At 36.8% G+C, this 12,586-nt stretch overlaps 1 protein-coding gene across 6 annotated transcripts in view; it reads right to left on the bottom strand.

The window, feature by feature from the left end:
* Nucleotides 1–12,586, bottom strand: part of LOC131678908 (uncharacterized) — a 543,408-nt gene that overhangs the window by 374,469 nt on the left and 156,353 nt on the right. The gene's annotated exons all lie outside the window — the stretch shown is intronic.

Here is a 12,586-nt window from a genome sequence, read left to right as displayed (position 1 = left end):
AAAACCTGTTTTAATCTACCTAGTGGTGCAATTGTGCTTGTCTCATTTGTCCAGACTACGATGGTTATGTTCAATAAAATGGTGGAAATGTATATTACATGTTCAGTACGATTTGCACATACATACAATGGATCGACAGCCACGATCTTGAGATACTATGTGATACTGAAACATCGCTTGAAACCAGCGGCGGTTCATGGAGAAAGATCCGGGAGGTCCAGGTCCTGCCGAAAATTTGCAACTTGTTAAGAAATTTTAAACTAGTTTTAATTTTAAAGTAGCAACCCCTCACTGCATACTCCCTCCGGGCCGGTATAATTGACGATTTTTGGAGTGATTGCATAACCTTTCTATATGAGAAAGGCAAAAATGTACCAAAGTCCAAAGAAGTCAATTTTTGTCAAACATCTCAATGTTTCATGCATTTTAAAGTCAAATTTGATTTTGAAAAATTTTCATTTCAGTTTATATGGGAATTTGCTGTGTGATTGCACTCTTCAGCTCGTAACTCCGGAACCGGAAGTCCAATCAATAAAAAATTCAATAGCAGCCGATGGGAAGGTTGTACCTTTCATTTGAGACTAACTTTGTGCAAATCGGTTCAGCCATCTCTGAGAAACAGAGGTCACATTTTTTCCACATATACACATACATACACACACACATTTTCTGATCTCGACGAGCTCAGTCGATTGGCATATGACACACGGCTCTCCGGGTCGGGATTAGATTGACGAATTTTAGAGTGAATGAGAAAGGCAAAACCATTTTTAGCAAATGTTGAAAGTTATGCATTTTTTTGGTGAGCAGTTCTATGTTTACATTAAATCAATTTTAACTTCGCTTCCTATTAAATAAAGACCCTTATTACAGTGCATCTCTACAAAAACGAGCTCAATTTGAAAATAAATCTGAGGATTATGATTGATTACAGAACTCTGGAATTTTCTATTGGAATGTTTTCAGGCAGGAATTTGATATTGACAACTATGGAATCAAGACCAATAGATCAGTTACATATCAGGAGGACCCCATTCCGACAATTTATCAAAAGTCCTCATGATGTTTACAACAACAGGTTATCAATCTACGGATCAGATAATTGTTATTGTAATATTGAATTAAATCAGTCTGCATCAATAAATTTTCAACTTAAATCCAATTTTTTTTTGGGTGTGGTGGGAGGGGGGGGGGGGGTTGTATGGTGTTAAACCCCAAAACCTTCTCTTGGCTACACCGTTGCTTGGAGTTATTTATTTCGCTTTTCATTTTCTGATATGTTTCAGATCGATCCGATGGTTATAAGTTAGAAAAATTGCAGTCAGAAGGTTCGCACAAATGAACATTTTTGTACTGATAAGTTATCAAGTTCCTTCCAGACAACTTGCAAGTGTTCGGTGATTATTTCTAGCTGTTGTAGATAGTAAAATGAAATGCAAAATTCGATATATCGAAATAATGTTTAGCTTATTTCAATGGATTATTACTATATTGAACAATAAATAGGCGACAAAGAGTAATCAACAAACAACAAGCCATAACTTTTAAAGTATTCAAAATAGATATTTAAAGTCTTTAGTAAAGTTATTCGCAAAAGTAAGAGCTACAAATTTGCTGAAGACATCATTTCGATATAATCACTTCCAAGAAAATTTGTGAAAATATCTTACTCATAGGGGGATTAATCAGCAAAAGCACAATACCAAAAGAAAAGGCATATTGCCTCCATTAAATTCTTCGAAGATACTATTGACCTAAAATAAGCCGTTTTGGCGTTAATAATAGATTTCATGTTTTTGGTCATATTTCTGGCAATGGAAAATGATAAAAATCTTTCGTCCGCATTTAATGTTAAATATCTCTTTTGATAATAGTCCGATTTTAACAATCTATAGCTTGTTCGAAAGGTATTCGTTAAAGCTGTATAAAAACATATAAATTGTTAATCTATGTTGTCAATTTTGGCAGATAATTTAAAAAAACTGCAAAAAACGCCATTTTTACACATTCAAACATTCATATCTTGGAAACTAAACATCAGAATCAAAAACAAATTAATAGCGTTCATACTGTTTTTTAGTTCTTTCATTTAAAATTGGTTTGGATAAGATCGGTTCAGCCATTGCTGAGAAACACGAATGAGAATTTGTCCGTTACATACACACACACACAGACACACACACACACACACAGACATTGTCCCAAATCGTCGAGCTGAGTCGATTGGTATATAAGACTCGGCCCTCCGGGCCTCGGAAAAAATCTTGAAAGTTTGAGCGAATTCTATACATTTCTTTTATAAGAAATGTAAAACTGAATATATAACTCGGAAGAAAGTTGAAAACGGTTAAGGGGCCGTACACAAATGACGTAGCTTTTTTTCGGCGATTTTTGACCCCTCCCTCCCCCCTCGTAGCATTTGGTCACAAAATTCTAACCTCCCCCTCGTAAATAACGTAGCATTTACCTACCCCCTCCCCCTCGTACCATGCAATGCGACCAGGCGATGAAAAAAAAATACATATGTTTTTCAATTATTTTAAATACATGTCCTTTCGAAATGTTTGACGACTTTCATCAACATTTTCATTATAACAGAAAATTGCGTGCAAAATTTAATGACAAATATATTTTTGATAGTTTTGTTCTGAATTTTATATGTCAAGGGGAGCATGAAGAGAAGTTCTCTCAGTTCACAATCTTACAGCTGCCAATGATTCTAAGAAGCATACGTTCATCTAAATTACTAAATTTTGTTTTGGTTGAATACGAAGTGAAAATTCAATTCAGCTTCCAAACTAAGTCTACTAGTTAGCTACATTAGCTAACTAATGTAGCAAGTTAAATCCGCATACAAAATCTTTTCGCATTTTTGCGATTTGCGTAATTCCGCGAATCGTAAAATTTACCTCATGAAAAACCGCATCAAAAGTAACTTGTTTGAATTTAAATTTATTTCTCTTGGGAATGGAGGATCATTAAATTGTTTTCTCTAAACAATGGGTTTTAAACTTAACGCTACGTCGCACAACTTCAGACCCTACCCTCCCCCTCGTCACACTTCGTCACAAATTTGGTATACCCTCCCTACCCCCCAAAATGCTACGTCATTTATGCACGGCCCCTAATATAAATTAGTATTTCTTATGTAAAAAAGTCCAGAGAATCTATTGAAGATAATTAGAATAATCTCACGAAACGTATACACCCATTTTACCCCAATTCTCTGCAAAACTAAAGTTTGAAGTTAATCCTGGCTTTATATTTCGGTAAAAAGTTATATGCTTCTGATCAAAAATGATGATTCTTATGTATAAAATTCCAGGTTATCGCTTGAATATAGCATAAAATAAACCTGGCACTACAGCCTCTTTCCGAGAAGTACAGCCAGGTTTAACTCCAAACTTGAGTTATGTGAAGAATTTGGGGTAAAACGGATAGACGTGTTTTGTACCGTCATTCAAACTATCTTCAATCGATTTCCTGGATTATTTGGCATAAAAATTACTTTTGATTAACATGATAGTTTTCTGCTTCTCTCTGAAATATTGAGTAAGGTGTATCACCATACTTGTATTATGTTAATAATTGGGGTAAAACGGATACAAACATTTCGTGCGGTCATCACAACTATCTTCAACCGATTCCCCGGATTTTTTTACATAATAATTACCACTTTTCATCAGCCACCTTCAACCTCTTTTCGAGAAGCACAGCCAGTTTTAACTTTCCGCTTTAGATATGGGAAGATTTGGGGTAAAACGGGTACACACGTTTTGTGCGGCTATTCTATTTTCAATCGATTCCCCATATTTTTTTTGCATAAGAAATAATACTTTTGATCAACCGCATTCAGCCTCTTTCAGAAATGTAGTGCCAGGTTCAACTTTATACTTGAGTTATGGGAGGAATTGGGGTAAAACGGGTAAATACGTTTCGGGCGACAAGCCTAACTATATTCAAACGATAAGCTTGATTTTTATACATAGGAATCATCAGCCGCATCTTTTACCGAAATATAAAGCCAGGATTACCTTCAAACTTTAGTTTTGCGGAGAATTTGGATAAAATGGGTGTATACGTTTCGTGAGATTATTTTAATTATCTTCAATCGATTCTCTGGACTTTTTTACAAAACAAAAACTATTTTTTATCAGCCGTATTCGACTTTCTTCCGAGCTATATATTCAGTTTTGAACATAACCTCAAACGAAAAGGGGAATTGAGGCAAAACGGGCATGATAGCGTACTTCACGGTCATTTTAAATACCTGCAATCGATTCCCCAGACTTTTTCACATAAGAAATATGCATTTTTGATAACAACACTTAGCCTTCTATCAAGCTATTGAGTAAAGTCACGTTTTTGATACTTTTTTCGCACTGTGCAACGAATGTCGTGCCACAAGCAGAGGAGTTGTAAAAGTATGGCTTAGGTGAGCGAAAGATGAACGATATTATTTTTGAGCATCTGATGTTGTAAATCTGATTCTCATAGTGATGCAATTTTATTGGAGAATGAGATGTTCAATAGTGGACGAATAGACGACGGAAATCGATGTTTGACGCCATTTTGAAGTTCAAGATGGAGACTTCCGGTTAAGCATAATCTCCCATTTTCCTAGAAATGCAGATATTTTCAGAACGGGGTTGAGGAGTACACGACTGTAATCGAGGTTCGGCACCATTTTGACATCGAAGATTGTTTTAAATATTTGTACCTTCCCTAATAAAATATTTATTTCCGATGCTTGGAAACTTGTAAAAAGCACCGAAAACCCCGATTTCCAAAAAAAAAACTGTTTGACTTTCGTTCATTTCATGTGAACTCCAGTAGCCAACCTTGACCTCTAGATTCTTGAAATTAGTTGGCGCTAGGTGTACAAAGACAAAGAGCAGAGCATCTATTCAGTAATTCATTATACTGAGGAGCCAATTTATAGGAGCTGTGAGTGTGGTTGGTTGAATTACTTGTACCAATGCTGTCACGACATTCTTTTTAAACAAAAGAGTGAAACACATTCTTTTGTCCTTTCCTATCGATAGCATTCAGTCATACATCAAGGAAGGATAGGTTACCATATTTTTGCTGTACTGTCGCTTGACTCGACAACTTCTCTTTTTGTGGCGGGCTTTAAACCAGTACATAAATGAACTCGCATGAAAAACACGCAGCTAATGTTAAAATTAATGTCGAACAAGATTCATCATCGAAGACACCGATTTCCTGTTGAAAAGCATACACATTGAACTCAATCAGACCATATCTGATCTTCTTTTGGATCAAACATCCGTTAAGTATTCTAACAAATTCAACGGAACTGATACAGAATAATTCAGCGGTGACAGATATCTCGAAAGTTCGCCCAGATTAGCTAAGCATTGTGATGTCCTATCGAAAGTTAACTAATCAAGTTAATTGACGATAAGTATTTTATAAAGGACTACCGTGTCTACATATCCGCCCACAATGTTGAGATAGACGGCGTGATCACCGACTAGTTTTAAATGTTACCTATTAGCCACTTTCGGCAAAACATGCGGTTGCGTTGCTACACTACCATTAAAGCACTTTATTATGATGTTGTGCATTCAAAATGCTGTTTTTAAATAGATTATTATAGAAGCATACAAAAAGGTAAGATACTCCATTAGACATCTTCGATACAAGTGCCATACGCTATTTTGAAGCACTTGCTAAAGCTGATTTTCTGGTTTAGGAATGCTGAAAGCTTGCCTATTTTTGGAAAAGTCTATATGATCTATTGCCATGCTCTGCGTAAAAACAGTGCCTGGAGAATCTGAAACGTTGCCTTAAAAGACGCTCTAAGCATTTTTTGCAGAAAAATAGCCTTATTCTTCACCACATTGCAATATTAAGATCTATTGGCTCAGGAAGAATGCGACTCTTCTATCCCCTTCTTCCTGTACCTAAAAACTATAGGCAGATAAGATTCCTTGAAAAAGTTATAAAAAAATCTCTTGAGGGGAAATCAAATATAACAGATCGCGGAAGCGCAGATAAAAACCTAAGCAAACAGCTTCTGATCTAAGAAATGCGAGATCAAACGATTAGTTTCCAGCGCTTCCACAAACACCAGCATTCTCAAATGGCTCAACATTTCAACCAGAACTTCAACTTAGCGCAGGACTTAGTGGGCTTAGGTTGGGCACAGTCCACTTTGCTTTATTGCGGAACTCCTTCCGACGCCGATGAGACTTCTATTCTTAAAGTATGGCATGGGGTTGTCTCCTCGAGTTTTTTTTTATATATCGACTATAGAAGTTTGAATCATAGGTCATTCGCAGCCTTTTTCGGATTAAAAAAAGTTCTGTAGAGAATTCTCCAATCTTGCGTGCGGGTTGGAAATCGAGCCCAGGTCCGTTGCGTAGAAGGCAATCTACTCTATGGCCGTCTGCTGTCTTTTCGATGAGAACCGATGCAGTCCACACCACGATCTTTACTATGGCTGGTCTGTCCCATTTATGTTTAATTGAAGTAGAGAAAATGATTTTGACAATATTATGACGCATAATTTTACGAATTAGTTGTGAGTCTTTTTCATATGAAATCTGTGCACATTTCGTGAGAAGTTATGCATTTTTTATCATCAATACACACTTATGACAAGTATGCGAGCGACTATGGTTTACATTTTAACCCTAGAACGTTGCAATTGCTTTTTCCACCCTAGAACGTTGCACTGGGGTACAAATGTACCCCACGCGTTTGATTACAATTTTCGGAGGTAAAAATGCAAACAAAAGAAATGTATAATACATCATTTTGTTCGTTTTTTAATTGCGAAAGCATCTGTGTAAGTTAAAGTAAGGAATTTATTGAATCGTTGTTATATAAATTGATTTAAACAAAAATCATGTGAAGAGTTTTGACTTTTTCTACAACAATTACCAAAACTTTGCGAATTTTCAACCGATTTAAAAATAATCAAATGATTATAAAAGTTGAAAGAATGGTCTAGAAACTGTATAAAATTGATTTCCGATATTTTTGAAAAAGTGCAATTATTTAGAAGAGCTTAAAAATCGAGTTTTGGCAAATACCATGAAATCGGGTGAAAATCGAAATGAAAAAAAAAATTCTGGCCAGTAGTACATTGATAAAACGCAACGTTAGTGTTACAGAAGTTACTGTGCGGAAATTATACTTGCGAGCCATTGTTTTGAAGAACTATAAAAAATAAACAATAAAACAATAAAAATCAGCAAAAATGTGGACAATTTTTTTTCTACTTCAAAATTAAATTAAATTAAATGAATTAAATAAATGATTGAAAAGATGATATAGTACTAATCGTTACTTACGTAGTGAAACAACCATTATTTAAACTGGTATTGTCACGAGTCACATTTCCACTGACAGCACGAAACCTGACGAAACGCCAACGGTAACCATACACTGGGGTACAAATGTACCCCACGCCAACTTTGACACCTGCTTCCACGAAAGCTATAAGCATATATGGTATATGGCTATACCATCTTTTCCTACTCTTACTAGGAATTCTAAATTGAATTATGGTTAGGGTCCCAGGTCGGTAAATGCCGAATTCTCGTCTTCACACGCCTCCAAAGAAGGCGTGAGGTACATTTTTACCCCAGTGCAACGTTCTAGGGTTAAGCAACAACTGTCAATATAGTCAACCAAAATTCGCATGAATCGAGAGATTACTACAGAAAAGATAGAAGCATCTACCGCCTTCTCCGAAAAGCTTCTAACATTTATAAATTTCAAGATATTCTATCTCAAACTTTCAAAATTGTTTTTCTTGATTAGTGCTAAATGGCGCTTGTCATAAGATAGCACAACAGCGACGATTTAGCATAAAGTGTTCTTATGTACATGCTTTAACCCCTTCATGCTCATATTGTTTGTGGACAAGAACATTTTTAAACAGTTGTAACTTTCGATTGATGCAAGATTTGCTCACAAAAAACAAGTAAGGCTAATAAACGTGACTATTGCCTTTCATTTTAGTATTAACAGTTACAAGGATCAACTCTAAAACTGTAGATATTACAATTAGTCTGAGTGGATTCCAATGGAGCAGTGCTGCTAGGGACATTTTACGTTGACGACGGAAACAAATTATTTCATATGCCTTCTTCATGTTGCAATATTATTGAAAATTGATAAAACCTTTCAATTCAGACTGTCTTTGGCTGCGGTTTCTACGCAATTGGACTATTGTAAATATTTTAGGAGAATTGTATTGAGCATTGGAAGGTCAAATTTTAGCATATTCTAGCACTGCGATGGAAGCACCTATCTTTATGATAAAAGGCATTTCGTGTTTCTTGATTCCATCGTTTTCAAGGAAAAATTGTTTTGAAACTCTACAAGCAGTAGAAAAAAGTTAGGCATGAAAGGGTTAATTTACTTCGTCTTTTTGCATCACAAATCCTCGCTTGCCAGGATAGAAGATCATTTTACTCAACCGGAAAATACTATCAATATGCTCATCACTACGAAAGATGTTTATAGAAATTTCTGCTATTAATGAAATAGATTCGCAATCAACCCAAAAAATAATATTGTTCTAATGACGACTTTTGCTAAAGAATTTATTAACAAAAAATAGAGTGCATGTAAATTTCGTATAAGTTTTCCGTTGAGGTCACGAACAAAAAAAAATTACAATCATTATAGTAGGTACTCAATAGAACGTACTTTGAAATGAAATTGCCAGATTTTGCCAGATCGATCTCCTAAATATAAAAAAATTATGTTGTCAAATATCGATCTTAAAACATGAGTTGAAATTTTTATATTATATTTTATACGAAAAAACTTACTCGATAAGCGCCAACGAAATCGTGCGACAAACGAAATATTCGTGTTATATACAAACATTTACGAAAATAACGCAACATTTGATTTCTATCACGAAATAATAGTTTCGTTTTCGAGGATAAATTTTGTATAACGTAAAAAACGTATTTAAAATCTCGAAAATGTTTGTCGCCATTTTTTCAGTTCGCGAAATGAACGAAACCAATTTTTTACAATGCCCGAAAATGCTTTGTTGCAAAATACAACGAATAAATTAGTGCATTGTACAATCATTTTTGTTCTACTTACGAATTTATTTCATCAGCGTCTGCGTCACCGGTTCGATGCTGTCTTTTCGACGCACAGTGGGACGGAATCGAAAAAGCTGGACATGGTATTTAATATAACCGAGTTATTTTTCATGCTTCATAACACAAATAATTTATTGAAACGCTAGTGTATTTTACCTTACATTATTCCAAGAATCCCATAAGATCCCCCTATGATTTATATATGCATCAATAGGGCATTTTTGGCTGAATAACAAAAAAATAAATTTAGCTGCTACTACCTGCTACTCTACAAACCATAGCCCCTTAAAATTAAAATACCAAAAAAAAAACAGACATACATCCTAAAAACAAAGAGATAGCGAGTTGGTGGTGTGCAAAATGGTGTGTTTTGATAGTATCTACAACTTTCTAGAACATCGAAAAACTGTAAAAAATCGAATAAAAAAGCTACAATAAAAAACACTTTTTAAGGGGGTATTCCGACATGTACTTCAATTTCACCCAATAACTTTTTTTGCTTAACAGATACCCATTTCGCTACTTCAAGTTTCATAAAATCATTTTGTCTACAAACTTTCCATACATGGCTATCAATTTTGGCAACAACTTCCAAAGTTTTTTTTATCTGCGTATATACTTAAAAAATAAAGAAACTTTTCCGAAGACATCAAAGTGCCATAACCAATAGTTTCGTCGCAAATATGTCAATGTCCGGCTTTTTTTGATTCCGTCCCACTGTGTGCCATACGGTTCCTCCAACTGGTAAGAGTGGGCACCGTGAACAGCTTTCTGCCTCCACTCTGCAAACTCCTCCTACACAGTTAGTAGATTTTTAATTGCTGTTGATTGTTAAAAATGTAGTTTTCTTGCGCTAGGTGAAGTGCGCTATAGTTGCGGTCCGCAGCACAAATTGCTTAATGTACTCCATGTCGGTTAGTACTTTCTACTAAGTATTCTCGCATTCGTCGCACCTGCGCTACACATGGTGCCTGAATATCGACTACTCCTTGTTTTCCTTCACCCCGCGGCCATGTGAGTTTCTTTAGTGCCGACTGAGAATGGCGCATTCCTGCTTGTCTAAACACATTTTTGAATTTTCTCTCAAGATCTTCCAGGTTAGTCCGGCCTCATTTGATGACGTCGAAACTGCACGTTAACACCGGGATAGCAAACGGGTTAATTGTTCGAACCTTATTCCCCGCGTTCAGGAAAGATTTCAATACACAGTTGACTCATCTGAAGAACTTATCTCTGCGCTCAAGCTTGATGTTGGTGTGGCAGATCCCGGGGAGTTGCCGGAATTTGCGATACTCATACGATTCGCCACAATCCATATCCCGAATCATCCAATCTTTTCTGGACCAAACTCCATGCCGATGTCGCCACCAATCCTTTTGACTAGTTTGACGACTACACCCAATCGTTCCGTCGTGTCAGCATACATCTTAAGATCGTCCATATAGAAGATTTGGGTCACCTCTTCGGGTGAGCTTCCACCATACCGTATCTGATAGCCATTTTTCTGGTTCCGATTGAGTATCCTACGGAGAGGGATCCTCACCAAACAAAACCAAAGCGGGCTGAAGTAATCACCTTGGAATATCCCTCTCAAGATGCGGATCGCGTTTCAGACCGCAACACGTCTTCTCCACTTTTGAGCTACAGTGCCGTACCGGCCTCGAAACAGCTATATCGGGTAGACCTTCGTGATTTGGTCATAGCACGCACGCTCGTTATCACTGAACATCTTTTCTTATTGTCGTCGCTTCGCAGAGTCGGCGTAACACCTTAGCTTTTATGATAAGACACTCAATTACTGTACTAGTGTGTTGAGTTTCTCCATCAGCTGGTGAACTCTCAGCATGCGAAGCTCAGTACGAAAAAATGATCGAAGCCACATGACGACATAATTTCGTCGGTCTTCCAATAGCGGCACATTTGTTAGAGATACTGATGTTGGAGCGAGTTGTCCTATAGGTGTCATCGATATACTAAACGTATAACCGTCGCCACAGCAGCACAGAACACTATTAGCAGCAATTCTGCACAAATTCCAAGTACATTGGAAGAACATTACCGTGCATGACCTGAGGGGCGCAGGTCAACTTAAAAGAATACTGCAGCTTCGGAATCCTGAGACGTGACATTTGGTTCGTGTCGCGATACTGCGCTACCACTTTGTCCATACTGAAGACCAACTCGCATAGTAGCTTCCGATCAAGGGATGGGGTTTATGACAATGGTTGAACTTCAACTGCAGATGCCTCCACCAGCGCAACAAATTCGCGACCCAAACTCGTAAATGGCGCGCTTAACCTTACTGAACTTCTCCTCGACACATCGTTTGCTCTATTGTTTCTTTTACTCAGCTCTCTCTGTACATCCTGCTAAATGCGATCAATTTCCGCATGTATAATGCGATTGGAGCATAGTGCCGTAGATGATTGCTCTACTCCTCACGTTCTGGTTCTAACGTCCTGAAAACTTTGGGTACGCCTTCTCGAACATCTCGAGTATCTGAGGTTCTCCGCTTATGTCGGTCTCAAGTGTTGTGCAAAGATAGTAAGCGTGGATCACGAATTTGTTTATCTCCGTCGTCCACATAATCCTAAGCCTTTGTGTTCTCTTGAGGGTGAGCGACTAGCGCTTCCTAGTCGCAGCATTCCTCACAGGTGTAGCGTTCCTTGCTGTGTGTTGTCCATGGCTGCTATCTGCGTCCGTTCATAGCGGAAGCTCTTGGGACTCATTCCTCCTGAAAGTCCGCTGTTCCACCTTAAATCTCTGGTTGGTCGCATTGTGCCTCTTACTAAGACCAGCAGTGGTTGGGGTGCCCTCCTCGGGCGATCGTATGGCCGATTCAGTTCTGGCTCGGAAGAAGACCACGAAAGGTTCCCGGTATCGTTAAAGTCGGCAGTTACCACGGTTATAAAATAGAAGGAAGAAAAAATCGGTGCCTATCTACACTCAGGCAAAAATAGTGAATTTCATACAAATATCGTTTATTTTTTAGCCACAAGTAGCACGTATGTAAATAATGAGATTATCTTATGAAGCTGCATTTATTTAGTCAAAACGGTTTACTATGATTTCGTTTTTCATAGAGATCTTTGATTTTTCATAGAGATCTTTGATTTTTCATAAAACAATATTATACATTTTTCTTACGTTTATGAGATGAGATGTATGAAATTCAAATGACTGACATATGTTATCCCTTATAAAATGTTGAGGAAATCATAAAAGTCGTGTATTTTCATATTAATCTTATACAAACATAGTTTAATTACACTAGTTTACAGCATTTCTGAACTAAATAAGCTAGTGGTCATTTTCAATGTAAAATCGAATGCTGAATCCGAAAATAAGGTCCAAAAAATTTACAGTAGAACAATTTTCGAATTACAGTAAAAAAATGAATTTCACCTATATAATTAAAAGTACGCTCAGTAAAATCCAAATATTTTCGGTTGTAGTGCATCAATATGAATTAAAGGTAATTG

This window comes from Topomyia yanbarensis, chromosome 2, assembly GCF_030247195.1.
Source record: "Topomyia yanbarensis strain Yona2022 chromosome 2, ASM3024719v1, whole genome shotgun sequence".
Classification (NCBI taxonomy): domain Eukaryota; kingdom Metazoa; phylum Arthropoda; class Insecta; order Diptera; family Culicidae; genus Topomyia; species Topomyia yanbarensis.
The sequence above is the reverse complement of the archived record's forward strand: the minus strand, read 5'-3'. Positions and strand labels throughout refer to the sequence as shown.